Source organism: Ailuropoda melanoleuca, chromosome X (assembly GCF_002007445.2).
Source record: "Ailuropoda melanoleuca isolate Jingjing chromosome X, ASM200744v2, whole genome shotgun sequence".
NCBI classification, from domain to species: Eukaryota; Metazoa; Chordata; class Mammalia; order Carnivora; family Ursidae; genus Ailuropoda; species Ailuropoda melanoleuca.
The window spans coordinates 71,093,536-71,110,555 of NC_048238.1; the positions used below are offsets into that span (position 1 = coordinate 71,093,536).

At 39.4% G+C, this 17,020-nt stretch overlaps 1 long non-coding RNA gene across 3 annotated transcripts in view; it reads right to left on the reverse strand.

Annotated features, from left to right (window-relative positions):
- Positions 1-4,031: 4,031 nt before the first annotated feature.
- LOC105240553 overlaps positions 4,032-17,020 on the reverse strand; it is a 39,222-nt gene continuing 26,233 nt past the window's right edge. For all 3 annotated transcript variants that reach the window (XR_004622466.1, XR_004622464.1, XR_004622465.1), the window contains 3 exons: positions 5,947-6,368; positions 5,117-5,241; positions 4,032-4,069 (listed from right to left, as the gene is read on the reverse strand). This is a non-coding gene — a long non-coding RNA (uncharacterized LOC105240553). The remainder of the gene's footprint in view (positions 4,070-5,116; positions 5,242-5,946; positions 6,369-17,020) is intronic.

Consider the following 17,020-nt stretch of genomic DNA (forward strand, 5'->3'; position numbering starts at 1 on the left):
GGACCAGATGGATTTCACAGTTATATTCAGAGCATTTCATCCTAAAGCATCAGAATACACATTCTTTTTTTTTTTAAGATTTTATTTATTTATTTGACAGAGAGAGAGACAGCCAGTGAGAGAGGGAAAGAAGCAGGGGGAGTGGGAGAGGAAGAAGCAGGCTCCCAGTGGAGGAGCCCAATGCGGGGCTCGATCCCAGGACTCCGGGATCATGTCCTGAGCCAAAGGCAGACGCTTAACAATGGAGCCACCCGGGCACCCCCAGAATACACATTCTTTTTGAGCGCAAACTGAACATTCTTCAGAATAGATTACATACTGGGTCATAAATCAGCTCTTCACAAGCCAAAAGACTGAGATTATACCAGGCACATTTTCAGACCACAGTGCTTTAAAACATGAACTCAATCACAAGAAAAAGTATGGAAGGAACACAAATACATGGAGGTTAACGAGCATCCTACTAAAGAATGAATGGGTCAACCAGGAAATTAAAGAAATTTAAAAATACATGGAAATATATGAAAATGAAAACTCCACAGTTTAGAACCTTTGGGATGCAGCAAAGGCGGTCCTAAGAGGGAAGTATATAGCAATACAGGCCTTTCTCAAGAAAGAAAAAAGTCTCAAATATAAAACCTAAACTTATACCTAAAGGAGCTGGAGAAAGAATAGAAATTAAGCCTAAATCCAGCAGGAGAAGAGAAATAATAAAGATTAGAACAGAAATCAATGATACAGGGGCACCTGGGTGGCTCAGTTGGTTGGGCGTCATGATCCTAGGGTTCTCTGATCAGCCCTGTGCTGGGCTCCCTGCTCAGCAGGGAATCTGCTTCTCCCTCTCCTTTTGCTCTTTCCCCCGTTCATGCTCTCTCACTCTCTCTGAAATAAGTAAATAAAATCTTTTAAAAAAAGAAATCAATGATACAGGAATAAAAAAAAAAAACAGTAGAACAGATTAACAAAACTAGGAGATGGTTGTTTGAAAGAATTAATAAGATTGATAAACTCCTGGCCAGATTTTTCAAAAAGAAAAGAGGAAGGACCCAGATAAATAGAATCATAAATGAAAGAGGAGGGATCACAACCAACACCAAAGAAATACAAGCAGTTATAAGAGAATATTAAGAGCAATTATATGCCAACAAATTAAGCAACCTAGAAGAAAGGGATGCCTTCCTAAAAACTTATAACCTACTAAAACTGAAACAGGAAGGAATAGAAAACCTGAACAGACCAGTAACCAGCAAAGAAATTGAACCAGTAATCAAAAATCTCCCAACAAACAAGAGTTCAGTACCAGATGGCCTCCCAGTGGAATTCTACCAAACATTAAAAGAATTAATACCTATTTATTATTCTGAAGCTGTTTCAAAAATAGAAATGGAAGGAAAACTTCCAAATGCTTTCCATGAGGCCAGTATTACCTTGATCCCAAAACCAGACAAAGACCCCACCAAAAAGGAGAATTACAGATCAATATCTTTGATGAACATGGATGCAAAAATTCTCACCAAGACACTAACTAATACGATCTAACAGTACATTAAAAGATTATTCACCATGACCAAGTGGGATTTATTCCTGGGCCGCAAGGGTAGTTCAACATCTGAAAATCAATCCATGTGATACACTACATAAATAAAAGAAAGGATGAGATCCTCTCAATAGATGCAGAAAAAGCATTGGACAAAGTACAGCATCCTTTCTTGATTAAAATTCTTCACAGTGTTGGAATAGAGGGAACATACCTCAATATCATAATGTCACATATGAGAAGACCCACAGTGAATATCAACCTCAATGGGGGAAAACTGAGAGCTTTTCTCCTAAGGTCTGGAACACAGCAGGGATATCCACTCTTACCACTGTTTCTCAACACAGTACTAGAAGTCATAGCCTCAGCAATCCAAAAACTAAAATAAAATAAAATGGCATCCAAATCAGCGAAGTAGAAGTCAAACTTTCACTCTTTGCAGATGACATGATGCTCTATGTAGAAAACCTGAAAGACTCCACCAAAAAATTGCTAAAAGTGATACAGGAATTCAGCAAAGTCGAAGGATATAAAATCAATGCACAGAAGTCAGTTGCATTTCTACATACTAACAATGAGGCAGAAGAAAGAGAAATTAAGGAATCTGTCCCATTTACAATTGCACAAAAAACCATAAGATACGTAGGAATAAACCTAACCCAAGAGGCAAAGGATCTGTACCCAGAAAACTACAGAACACTCAGGAAAGAAATTGAGGAAGATGCAAAGAAATGAAAAACATTCCATGCTCATTGATCAGAAGGACAAATATTGTTAAAATGTCTATGCTACCCAGGGGCGCCTGGGTGGCATAGCGGTTAAGCGTCTGCCTTCGGCTCAGGGCGTGATCCTGGCGTTATGGGATCGAGCCCCACATCAGGCTCCTCTATTATGAGCCTGCTTCTTCCTCTCCCATTCCCCCTGCTTGTGTTCCCTCTCTCACTGGCTGTCTCTATCTCTGTCGAATAAATAAATAAAATCTTTAAAAAAAAAATGTCTATGCTACCCAAAGCAATCTATACATTCAGTGCAATCCCTATCAACATACCATAAACATTTTTCACAGAGCTGGAACAAACAATCCTAAAATTTGTATGGAACCAGAAAAGACCCCAAATATTCAAAGGAATGTTCAGAAAGAAAACTAGAGCTAGAGGCATCGCAATTCCAGACTTTAAGCTGTACTACAAGACTGTAATCATCAAGACAGTATGGTATTGGCACAAAAACAGACACATAGATTAATGGAACAGAATAGAGAACCCAGAAATGGACCCTCAACTCTATGGTCAACTAATCTTCAACAAAGCAGGAAAGAATGCCCAATGGAGGAGTGCCTGGGTGCCTCAGTCAGTTAAAGTGTCTGCCTTTGGCTCAGGTCATAATCCCAGGGTCCTGGGATTGAGCCCTATGTTGGGTTCCCTGCTCAGGGAGAGTCTGCTTCTTCCTCTGCCCCTCCCCCTGTTCATGATCTCTCTCTCTCTCTAGTAAATAAATAAAATCTTTTTTTAAAGATTTTATTTATTTATTTGACAAAGATAGAGACAGCCAGCAAGAGAGGGAACACAAGCAGGGGGAGTGGGAGTGGAAGAAGCAGGCTCATAGCAGAGACTGATGTGGGGCTCGATCCCATAACACCAGGATCACGCCCTGAGCCGAAGGCAGACACTTAACCACTGTGCTACCCAGGCGCCCCTAAAAATCTTAACAAAAAAAAAAAAAGAAAACCCAATGGAAAAAAGACAATCTCTTCAACAAATGGTGCTGGGAAAATTGGACAGCCACATGTAGAAGAATGAAACTGGACCATTTTCTCACACCATAAAAAAAATATACTCAAAATGGATGAAAGACCTAAATGTGATACAGGAATCCATCAAAATCCTAGAGGAAAATGCAGGCAGCAACCTCTTTGACCTTGGCCACAACAACTTCTTGCTAGACATGTCTTCAGCACCAAGGGAAACAAAAGCAAAAATGAACTACTGGAACTTCATCAAGATAAAAAGCTTCTGCACAGCAAAGGAAACAGTCCACAAAACTAAAAGGCAACCTACAGAATGAGAGAAGATATTTGCAAATGTCTTTTTTTTTAAGATTTTATTTATTTATTAGACAGAGATAGAGACAGCCAGCGAGAGAGGGAACACAAGCAGGGGGAGTGGGAGAGGAAGAAGCAGGCTCATAGTGGAAGAGCCTGATGTGAGGCTCGATCCCATAACGCTGGGATCACGCCCTGAGCCGAAGGCAGACGCTCAACCGCTGTGCCACCCAGGCGCCCCTGCAAATGTCTTATCAGATAAAGGACTAGTATCCAAATCTATAAAGAATTTATCAAATTCAACAATAAGAAATACATAAGAGGGGCGCCTGGGTGGCACAGCGGTTAAGCGTCTGCCTTCGGCTCAGGGCGTGATCCCGGCGTTATGGGATCGAGCCCCACATCAGGCTCCTCNNCCTCTGCTATGAGCCTGCTTCTTCCTCTCCCACTCCCCCTGCTTGTGTTCCCTCTCTCGCTGGCTGTCTCTATCTCTGTCGAATAAATAAATAAAATCTTTAAAAAAAAAAAAAAAAAGAAATACATAAGAAATGAGCAGACAGCACGAACAGACATTTCTCCAAAGAAGACATACAAATGGCCAACAGACACACTTAGCATCATAGAAATACAAATCAAAACCACAGTGAGATACCACGTCACACCAGTCAGAATGGCTAAAATTAACAACACCGGAAACAACAGATGTTGGTGAGGATGTGGAGAAAGGGGACCCTCTTACACTGTTGGTGGGAATGCAGGCTGGTGCAGCCATTCTGGAAAACGATAGGGAGGTTCCTCACAAAGTTAAAAACAGAACTACCCTATGACCCAGCAATTGCACTAGTAGGTATTTAACCTAAGGATACCAACATAGTGATTCAAAGGTGTACATGCACCCCAATGTTTATAGCAGCAATGTCCACAATAGCTAAGAATGGATAGAGTCCAGATGTCTATGGACTGATGGATGGATAAAGAAGTGGTATATATATAATGGAATATTACTCAGCCATCAAAAAGAATGAAATTTTGCCATTTGCAACATCATGGATGCAACTAGAGAGTTGCTAATTGAAATAATTCAGTGAGAGAAAGACAAATATCATATAATGCCACTCTTATGTGGAATTTAAGAAACAAAACAGATGAACATAGGGGAAGGGGAGGAAAAATAAATTAAGATAAAAACAGAGAAGGAGGCAAACCATAAGAGATTCTTAAGTATAGTAACAAATTGAGATTGCTGGAGGGGAGGTAAGTGGGAGGATGGGGTAACTGGGTGATGAACATTAAGGAGGGCACTTGATGTAACGAGCACTGGGTATATATGCAACTGATAAATCACTAAATTCTACCTCTAAAACTAATAATACACTGTATGTTAATTAAATTGAATTTAAATTACAATTTTTTAAAAAACATCAAGGTCAGAAAAATGTGTAGAGTCACTGTTGTCCTATGCAGTAGGCACCTGCCACACATGGCTATTCAAATTTAATTTAAATCAAATTAAAATGGAATTCCTCATTCACACTCACCAGGTTTCAGGAGTTCAACAGGTATCTAATGGCTACTTTATTGGCAAATGTACATACAGAATATTTTTTCATTTCCACAGAAATTTTTATTGGACTCTACTTGTGTAGAACATGCCACATTTTACCTATGAAGTGGGAGAAAAAAATACATGTTATATTTGCTTGTATTTTAAAAACTGGAAAATGATAAAAAATCTAAATGGAAATGGTTAGCAGCCCAGGATGGAAGCTAATGAGGTACATCCTCTTAAAAATATTATATTTACTGTATATAAAAATGACAAGAAACAATGACCAAATAACAATGCATGATTCTAGCACCCAGACTGAATACTCTAAACACATTTCCCACTAAAAAGATCCAGACTCCTCTAGAGAAATGACTGATTCTAGCTCCACAGAAGATATTGTACCACATGTCTGGACCAAACTCTCCTACGAGAAAACATGTCAAAATGACTCAGAAGCCAATTTGAAGTGTCTCACATAGGCCAGATAGAACAATTTGATGCTAAGTAAAATAATGACTACAATGGACTAGTTAGTATACATCAAATATATAAACATCTATGAGTCATGATGACATTCTAAAAGGAAAGCAATTGAAATCTAAAAGGTTAAGCAGCTGACTCTTGATTTCAGCTCAGGTCATATCTCAGGGTCCTGGGATGGAGCCCTGCATCGGGTTCTGTACTCAGCGGGAAGTCTGCTTGAGATTCTTTCTCTCCCTCTCCTTTTGCCCCTCCCATCACTCTCTCTCTAAAATAAATAAATAAATCTTAAAAAAATAAAAGGAACGCAAAACACAAACAAAACCAACTCATTCTCACCTTTGAATAATCCTAGGGAAACTCATTATTTTGAAAGGTGGAAATACTGCAAAGGAATTAAACATTCCTCCTCCCCTTGCTGTGCAAACCATACCTCAGCATAGTGTAATTGTTGATGAGGGGGAGTTCCTCTTATAGAAGAATTCCAGCTAACAAATGCAGAAGAAATTATAGAATTAGAATATCACCCCTTTAGAACCTTTAATGAAATGCAGATCTAGGTAATGATCTTCAAGGCTGGAAAAAATATGAGGTGAAAAGCAGATGAGGGACCCCTGGGTGGCTCAGTCAGTTAAGCACCTGCCTTTGGCTCAGATCGTGATCCCAGGGTCCTCGGATCGAGCCCCATGTTGGACTCCCTGCTCGGCTTGGTGGGGGGCTGCTTCTCCCTCTCAGGCTCCTCCTGTTTGTGCTCTCTCTCTCTGTCAAATAAATAAATAAAATCTTAAAAAAAGAAAAGCAGACGAAAAATTTTGTCATGGATAGATCAGGCTAATACCACCTGAACTCAGTGATCAATCTTATTATCGTAAGAGAGACAATTAGACACAATGAGTCTCTTGGTGTAATGCTATGAGATGTATAATACCACATCTGAGGTACTGTTGCCAAAAAATATGAATTAGATCAAGCCCCTAAATCTACTCAAAGGAAATAAGGAAGAGGGAGCAAAAATACATAAACAACACAATAGGGATACAATCAACACAATCTAGAATGAAAACTTCACAAAACGAAAGATGCAATTTCTTTTTTTTTTAAGATTTTATTAATTTATTTAACAGAGATAGAGACAGCCAGCGAGAGAGGGAACACAAGCAGGGGGAGTGGGAGAGGAAGAAGCAGGCTCACAGCAGAGGAGCCTGATGTGGGGCTCGATCCCATAACGCCAGGATCACGCCCCGAGCTGAAGGCAGACGCTTAATGACTGTGCCACCCAGGCGCCCCCCGAAGGCAGATGCTTAACAACTGAGCCACCCAGGCACCCCAAAAGATGCAATTTCTTAAGCAGATAAAAAGGAAGAAGAAGAAGGGGACCTTCTTTACATTAAAAGCCACTGAAGACTTCAAAGAATTAAGATTAAAACCACAATGAGATACTACCACATGCTTACCTAAACAACAAAAATGAAAAAGATGGAAGATACCAAGTGTTGGTGAGATTGGGAATATAACCTGAAACAACTTTGAAAAAGTGTTTGGCAGTATCTACTGAGCTCAGCATACACACACACACAATGACTCAGAAATGCCTGTCTTAGGTACGTGCCCAAGAGGAAGGAAAATAAGTATCCATCCAAAAGGTAGGTACAAGTATGAACATTCACAGCAACAGTAGTAAGTAAAAAACTAGAAAATACCCAAATCCCCATAACAGATATATATTAAGGTATCTATAATGTAATACTATACACCAATGAGAATGACCTGCAACTATAGACAATGATGATGTAAATCACACACACGCACACACACACGTACACTCACTCACACATATGTTGATTTGAGGAAGCCAGACACAAAAGAGTACATGCTGCATGATTCCAAAAATTTTTTCTTCTAATCTCCCAACTGAGTTTAAGAAAGAAGAGGAAAATCAACATCTCATTTCCTTTCATTTGAAGGTATTTAGTGTCCCTTTATATTACCTTCAGAAAAACCTCAGAGAAGCACATATCCTCTGAGCTCTTGAAAAGTGGTTCACTACATATAGTACCATATTTGATGGACAGAAAACTGAGTATAAGACAGGAGAGATACCTGGCCCTGCCCCATACCTAACCCACTAACTCCAGGTGACCTTGAGTAAGTCACCACACCTCTGCTCGCCTTACCTGTCAAAAGAGGTCAGATCATACCTGCCACCCGACAGCGAGGCCTCAAACACACAATAATGTCATTCTCATCTGAAGAGCACTCTGAGTTCATAAAAAGAATTCATAGTGGAAGTCCAAGGAATTATTTTAAGAGACAAGTTGTCTAATGCATAGTAACTGTGATAATTATTTTTTTGTCTTTTATAATTACCTTCTCATTTTTCTTAAATAAATACCCTCTGTATATTAAAAAAATGCATACTGAAGCATAGCTTTCACCCAAAAAGATATGGCCCTGGGGGCACCTGGCTGGCTCAGTCAGTAGAGCATGTGATTCTTTTTTTTTTTAAATGATTTTTTATTATATTATGTTAGTCACCATACAGTACATCCCCGGATTCCGATGTAAAGTTCGATGCTCCATTAGTTGCGTATAACACCCAGTGCACCATGCAATACGTGCCCTCCTTACCACCCATCACCAGTCTATCCCATTCCCCCACCCCCCTCCCCTCTGAAGCCCTCAGTTTGTTTCTCAGAGTCCATAGTCTCTCATGTTTCATTCCCCCTTCTGATTACCCCCCTTTCTTTATCCCTTTCTTCCCCTACCAATCATCCTAGTTCTTATGTTCCATAGATGAGAGAAATCATATGATAATTGTCTTTCTCTGCTTGACTTATTTCACTTAGCATTATCTGCTCCAGTGCCATCCATGTGAGCATGTGATTCTTGATCTCGGGGTCATGATTTTGAGTCCCATGCCAGGTGTAGAGATTACTTAAAAAAATAAATAAATAAACTTAAAAAAATATGGCCTCAGCCTAACATCACCCACTGTGAGCTGACATAGTTCAACACATGTTTTTTTGTTGTTTTTTTTTAAAGATTTATTCATTTGAGAGAGAGAGCACGAGCAGTGGTTGGGTGGGGGGGCAGAGGAGCAGAGCCTGATGCGGGGCTCAATCCCAGGCCCCAGAGAACATGACCTGAGCCGAAGGCAGACGCTTAACTATCTGAGCCACCCAGGCACCCTCAACACATGCTTTTTAATTCTTCCTAAATGTACTGGTTAGGAACGTGGCCTCTGGAGACAGACTAGGGCCAAACCCTAGTTCTGCCACTTTCAAAGTGTGTGAGTGTGAATATTTCACTTCTCTGTAGAGTCACTGGACTGGCTTCCATCTGCCCTTTTGACCTCATTTCCTACCATCTGTACTCTGTCTGCCAGGCTCCAGTCACTCACACTCATCATCTGCTCCTCGAACAACTGATGCCACACACATCACAAATCAAAAGGCCGGCCCAGGCCTAGTTGCCTCTTGTCCTTCAGGACTCAGCTCAAATGTCACTTCCTGAGAAAGAACTTTACAGACAGCCCAATCTAAGTAATCCCTGACCCAACATTTTCTATTCTATTTATGTGTTTATTTTCCTAAAGTCCACATGGAATTGACCCACTTATGATTTAACTGCTTATTGCCGGTTTTCCCAAACCTGAATGAAAGCTCCAGGGTTTCTGCCTGTCTTGTTCTCTGTTCCCAATACCTAGTTCAGGGCCTCACATATAAATCACTAAAAATGTCTGACCTAAATGAAGGAATTATTACCTATTTGACACACAGGAGCAGACACAGATATTTGACAAAGAAATTAGATGCCAAAGACTCAAAATTTTAAGAACACTATGTTGCCAATCTAGAGTTCTTTTCAAATTGGAATGAGCCAGAACCAATTATTTGAACCAAATTATTCAAAATGTAAACCCTTCCCACCTACCTCCCTGTTTGGGATATAGCAGACCTAGGGTAAGCCCAGGAGTCTGCAGTTTCCACAAATACTCCTTGAAGAAATATTCTGATGAAGTGGTCCATGAACCACACTTGGCAAAATCCTGACCTAAACATCTGACATCTGTGTGACATTAACTTAATGCCTACCATGCAGAGTTATGTGATACAAGAGGCATCTCCATTAATATAATTACTCAAAGGGAGCATTGGTCCTCCCCTCCCACCTATGACCACAGATTGCTTTCCCACATGGAATCACACTTAAACTCAACAATATTCCTGCGTAATGGAAGGAATTGTTTATCACTTTACTACTGTATAGATGAGGCTGGTGGAAGGGTAGTGACTTAGCTAATGTTTCCCAATGATGGGAACCTAATGTCTTCATCATTGCTCCAGGAAACTGTCTAGCACACTGGACATTATACTTGGTTCTTCTCTATCAGTTCCTGTTTGGAGGGCTCACAGTCCACGCCCTTCTCTGATGTTCTACTAGAAGGGAAAGTCAGGGGATCAGAGAGCAGTTGGAATAGAGAGGAAAGTGAGAGGAAGGGAAAGCACAAGAAACAGAGGGGAAATGGGTGAGCATGTGCTTGCCTGTCCCCACTCAGGTCACTGGAAGCTGTGCAGTGACGCTGTGCTCCTTCCCAGCTCCATCCCACAGCTCCCTCCCACACACAGCAGTGACACCGAAGCTCTCACATCATGGAAATGTGTGCTCATGCCTGCTTGCTGCTCCATATCTAAGTATTCTCTCTGGTCGTCATGACGGAATGTTCATGTCAGAGGTAGCACAGTGACAGAATGAAGGAGGCAAAGTTGGAACAGTCAACTAGCATTTTGAGGGCCTACTAAATGCCATACAGTATAAGTTGTTATTTTCAGACTTTTTTTTCCTTTAAATCCTCAAAGTATGGCTCTGATGTGGGCAACGTTACTTACAGACTGGCTCAGAAAGTAAAAGGTCCACACTCAAAGAACTCTAGGGAAGTGACAAATGGACAGAGAAGCCAGCCTGAAGGAGCTTCCGCTGGCGGGACCTCAGCTTCAGCAACTTGCAAGCAGACCACTGCACAACATGCTGCCCAAAATAAGCAAAGAGAGCCTCTCCTGACAACTGGACTGAAGGAAAAAGAGGCCAAGACTCAATAGCAGAACACATGCAACACACATAGGAGACACTCCCTGAAGCGACAGGCCCTGGGGAACAGGAGACACTGCACTGCAGGGCACTGCAGGACCTCTTCTTTTTAAGGCTATTTATCGTTCAAAGCAAGAGAATTAGTGGACTTTCGTAACACACAGACACAGAAAGTGAGACAAAATGAGGAGCTAGAGAAACACCTCCCAAATGAAAGAACAGGACCAAACCACAGCAAGAGACCAAATGGAAACAAGATACGTGTAATATGCCTGATAGAGAATTTCAAGTAATTATCATAAAGATACTCACCGGAATGGAGAAAAGAGTAGAGGACATCAGTAAGACCCTTAACTCAGAGATAAAAAAGAACCAATCAGAGATCAAGTGCACAATAAATGAAATTAAAATTAAAAATACACTTGATGGAATAAATAGCAAGCAAGGTGAAGCACAGGAACAAATGAATTAATGATCTGGAAGACAGAGTAATGGAAAATAACCAAACTGAGCAAAGGAGAGGAAAGAAAATTACGCAAATTGAGAATGGTCTTAGGGAACTCAGTGGCTCCATCGAGCATAATAACATACTCATTTTTAGGATCTCAGAAGAAGGAGAGAGAGATAAGGGGGCAGAAATTTTATTTAAAGAAATAATAGCTGAAACGTTCAGTAATCTGGGGAAGGAAGCACATATCTAGATCCAGGAGGCACAGAGATCGGCCCTTACCCCAAATTCAACCCAAGGAGGTCCACACCAAGACATATAGCAATTAAAAGGTCAAAAAGGAGCAATAAAGAAAAAATGTTAAAAGCAGCAAGAGAAGACAGTTACATAAAAGGGAATCCCCATAAGGTTATCAGTGGATTTTTTCAACGGAAACTTTCCAAGCTAGAAGGGAGTGTTATGATATATTCAAAGTGCTGAATGGGAAAAATCTGCAGCCAAGAATACTCTATGCAGCAAGGCTGTCATTCAGAATAGTAGAGATAAAGAGTTTCTCAGACAAAAACTAAAGGAGTTCATGACCACTAAACCAGCCCTTCAGCAAATACTAAAGGGGACTCTGAGTAGAAAGGAAAACCCTAACTGAAAGTATGAAAAGTAAAAAACACCAAAGTAATAAAAATAAATATTTCTGTAAAAATCAGTCAAGGAATTCATAAAAGGAAGTAAAATGTGACACCATATACCTAAAACATGGGAGGAAGAGGAGTAAAGAATGAGTTTAAACTTAAGCAATCATCAACTTAATATAGACTACTATATGCAGAAGATCTTATATACAAACCTAATGGCAAACACAATTCAAAAACCAGTCATAGACACGTGAAAAATGCAGAGAAAGGAATCCAGTTATATCACTAAAGAAAGCCAACAAAGCATGAAAGAGAGCAAGAGAAGAATCAGAGAAAATCTACAGAAAAAATCCACAAAACAAGTAATAAAATGGCAATAGGTACATATCTATAGACAATTACTTTGAATGAAAATGAACTAAACACTCCAATCAAAAGACATAGGGTGACAGAGTGGATAAATAAAACAAGACCCGGGGTGTCTGGGTGGCTCAGTCGGTTGAGTGTCTGACTCTTGATCTCAGGGTCATGAGTCCAGGCCCCACATGGGCCTCCATGCTGGGTGTGGAGCCTACTTTTAAAAAAAAAACAAGACCCATCTATATGCTGACTACAAGAGGTTCATTTCAGGGGCGCCTGGGTAGCACAGTTGTTAGGCGTCTGCCTTCAGCTCAGGGCGTGATCCCGGCGTTATGGAATCGAGTCCTGCATTGGGCTCCTCTGCTGGGAGCCTGCTTCTTCCTCTCCCACTCCCCCTGCTTGTGTTCCCTCTCTCGCTGGCTGTCTATCTCTGTCAAATAAATAAATAAAAAATCTTTAAAAAAAAAAAGAGGTTCATTTCAGACCGAAAGACACCTACAGATTAAAAATGAGGGGATGGGGCGCCTGGGTGGCACAGCGGTTAAGCGTCTGCCTTCGGCTCAGGGCGTGATCCTGGCGTTGTGGGATCGAGCCCCACATCAGGCTCCTCCACTATGAGCCTGCTTTTTCCTCTCCCATTCCCCCTGTTTGTGTTCCCTCTCTCGCTGGCTGTCTCTATCTCTGTCGAATAAATAAATAAAATCTTTAAAAAAAAACTTATAAAAAAAAATAAAAATGAGGGGATGGAGAAACATCTACCATGCAAATGGATTCCAAAAGAAAGCCAGGGTAGCAATATTTATATCAGAAAAAATAGACTTTAAAACAAAGACTGTAACAAAAGATAAAGAAGAACACTATATAATAATAAAGGGAACAATCCAACAAGAAGATATAATAATTGTTAAATAATTACGCACCCAACATGGGACACCAAAATGTATAAGACAGTTAATAACAAACATAAAAGAAATAATCAATAGTCATACAATAGTAGTAGGGGACTTTAACACCTGACTTTCATTGATGGACAGATCATCCAAACAGGAAATCAACAAGGAAACAATGGCTTTGAATGCACCAGATGGATTTCACAGACATATTCAGAACATTCCATCCTAAAACAGCAGAATACACATTCTTTTCAAGTGCATGTGGAACACTCTCCAGAACAGATTGCATATTAGGCCACAAAACAAATCTCAACAAATACTAAAAAAATCGAAGTCATACCATGCATTTTTTCTGACCAAAATGCTATGAAACTAGAAATCAACCACAGGAAAAAATTTGGAAAGACCACAAATACATGGAGATTAAATAAATGCTACTAAACAGTGAATGGGTCAACACAGAAATCAAAGAAGAAATCAAAAATTACATGAAAATGCAAAAACGACAGTCCAAAATCTTTGGGATACAGCAAATGTGGTTCTAACAGGGAAATTTATAGCAACACAGGCCTACCTCAAGAAGCAAGAAAAATCTCAAATAAACAACCTAATCTTACACTTAAAAGAGCTAGAAAAAGAAGAACAAACAAAACCCAAAACCAGCAAAAGGATGGAAATAATAGATCAGAGCAGAAATAAATGATATAGAAATTAAAAAAGAAAATAGAACAGATCAATGAAACCAGGAGCTCGTTCTCTAAAAAGGTCAACAAAACTGCTAAACCTCTAGGAAGAGTCATTTTAAAAAGAGAGAGGACTCAAACAAAATTACTAATGAAAGAGGAGAAATAACAACCAATAATACAAAAATACAAACAACTGCAATATAAAATTTTGAAAACCTATATGCCAACAAATTGGACAACTATGAAAAAATGTTTAAGTTCCTAGAAACATATAAACTACCAAGACTAAAGCAGGAAGAAATAGAAAATTTGAACAGAAAAATTGAATTACTAATCAGAAAACTCCCAAAAAATAAAAATCCAGGACCAGACAGCTTCACAGGCAAATTCTACCAAACATTTAAAGAAGAGTTAATACCCATTCTTCTCAAACTATCCCAAAACACAAAAAAGGAAGGAAAACTTCCAAACTCATTCTATGAGGCAAGCATTACCAAAAACCAGATAAAGACACCACCAAAAAAAAGACTACAAGCCAGTATCTCTGACAAACATAGATGCAAAAATCCTTAACAACATACTAGCAAACCAAATCCAACAACACATTTCAAAAAATCATTCACCACGATCAAGTGGGATTTATTCCTGGGTTGCAAGGCTGTTTCAATATTCATAAATCAATCAACATGATACATCACATCAATAAGAGAAAGGATAAGACCATATGATCATTTTAATAGATGCAGAAAAAGCATTTGACAAAATACAATGTCATTTATGATACAAACCTTCAACAAAGTCAGTTTACAGGGAACATACCTCAACATAATAAAGTCCATCTATGAAAAACCTAAAGCAAACATCATACTTAATGGGGGAAAACTGAGAACTTTTCCCCTAAGGTCAGGAACAAGACAAGAATGTCCACTCTCACCACTGTTATTTAACAATAGTACTGGAAGTCCCAGCCGCAGCAATCAGACAACAAAAAGAAATAAAAGGCATCCAAAGGTAAGAAGGAAGTAAAACTTTCACCATTTGCAGATGACATGATATTATATGTAGAAAACCCTAAAGACTTCACCAAAAAACTGCTAGAACTGATAAATGAATTCAGTAAAGTCACAGGACACAAAATCAGTATACAGAAATCGGTTTCATTTCTATACACCAAAAACAAAGTAGCAGAAAGAGAAATTAAGAAAACAATCCCATCTACAATTGTACCCAAAATAATAAGATACCTAGAAATAAACCTAACCAAAGAGGTAGAGGATCTGTACTCTGAAAACTATAAAACACTGATGAAAGAAATTGAAGATGACACAAAAAAATGGAAAGACATTCTTATGCTCATGGATTGGAAGAATATTGTTAAAATGTCTACATTACCCCCAAGCAATGTACACATTTCATGCAATCCCTATCAAAATACCAACAGCATTTTTCACAGAACTAGAACAAATAATCCTAAAATTTGTATCGAACCACAAAAGATCCCAAAGAGCCAAAACAATCTGGAAAAAGAAAAGCAAAGCTGGAGGCATCACAATTCCATACCTCAAGCTATATTACAAAGCTATACTAATCAAGACAGTATGGTACTGGGGAGCACCTAGCTGACTCCATCAGGAGAGTGTGGGACTCTTGATCTCAGGGTCATGAGTTCAAGCCCCATGTTGGGCATGGAGCCTACATAAAAAAAAAAGATATGGTACTGGCACAAAAATAGATACATAGATCAAAGGAACAGAATAGAAAACCCAGAAATAAACCCACAATTACATGGTCAGTTAGTCTTCAACAAAGCAGGAAAGACTATCCAATGGAAAAAGACAGTGTCTTCAACAAATGGTGTTGGGAAAACTGGACAGCAACATCCAAAACAATGAAACTGGACCACTTTCTTATACCATACACAAAAATAAATTTAAAATGGATTAAAGACCTAAATGTGAGACCTGAAACCATAAAAATTCTAGAAGAGAACACAGGCAGTAACTTCTTTGACACGGGCTATAGCAGCTTCTTTCTAGATATGTCTCCTGAGGCAAGGGAAACAAAAGTAAAAATAAACTATCGGGACTACATCAAAATAAAAAGCTTCTGCACAGTGAAGGAAAAAATCAACAAAACTAAAAGGCAACCAATGGAATGGAAGAAGATATTTGCAAATAACATATCTGATAAAGGGTTAGTGTCCAAAATATATAAAGAACATATAAAACTCAAGACCAGAAAAACAAATACTCCAGTTAAAACATGAGCAGAAGACATGAAAAGACATTTCTCCAAAGAAGACATACAGATGGCCAACAGACACATGAAAAGATGCTCAACGTCACTCATCATCAGGGAAATGCAAATCAAAACTACAATGAGATATCACCACACACCTGTCACAATGCCTAAAATCAAAAACAGAAGAAACAAGTATTGGTGAGGCTATGGAGAAAAGGGAACCCTCCTGCACTATTGGTGGGAGTGAAAACTGGTATAGCCACTGTGGAAAACAGTATGAAGGTTCCTCAAAAAATTAAAAATAGAACTAACCTACAATCTAGGGACCACACTACAGGGTATTTCCCCAAAAAAATACAAAAACAGGGGTGCCTGGCTGGCTCAGTCAGCAGATCATCCGACTCTTGATCTCAATGTTGTGAGTTCAAACCCCACATTGGGCATGGAGCCTACTTAAAAAGTAAAAACAAAACAAAACAAAAAAAACACTAATTCAAAGGAATACATGCACCCCCTATGTTTATTGCTGCACTATTTACAATAACCAAACCATGGAAATGGCCCAAGCATCCCTCAATATATGAATAGATAAAGAAGATGTGATATATACATACATATACCAATGGATATTATTCAGCCATAAAAAGGAATGAAATCTTGCCATTTGATACAGCTAAAGAGTATAACGCTGAGCAACGTAAGTCAGAGAAAGACAAATACCATATGATCTCAATAATATGTGGAGTTTAAGAAACAAAACAAAAGAGGGGCATCTGGGTGGCTCAGATGGTTAAGCGTCTGCCTTTGGCTCAGGTCATGATCTCCAGGTCCTGGGATTAAGTCCCACATCGGGCTCCCAGCTCAGCAGGGAGTCTGCTTCTCCCTCTCCCTCTGCCTCTCCGTCTGCTTGTGCTCTGTCTCTCTCTCACTCTCTCTCTCTCTCAAATGAATAAACAAAATCTTAAAAAAAAGAAACAAATGAGCAAAGGAAGAAAAAAGTGAGAGAAACAAACCAAGAAATAAACTTGTAAGTAGAAAGAACAATCTGATGGTTACCAGAGGGGA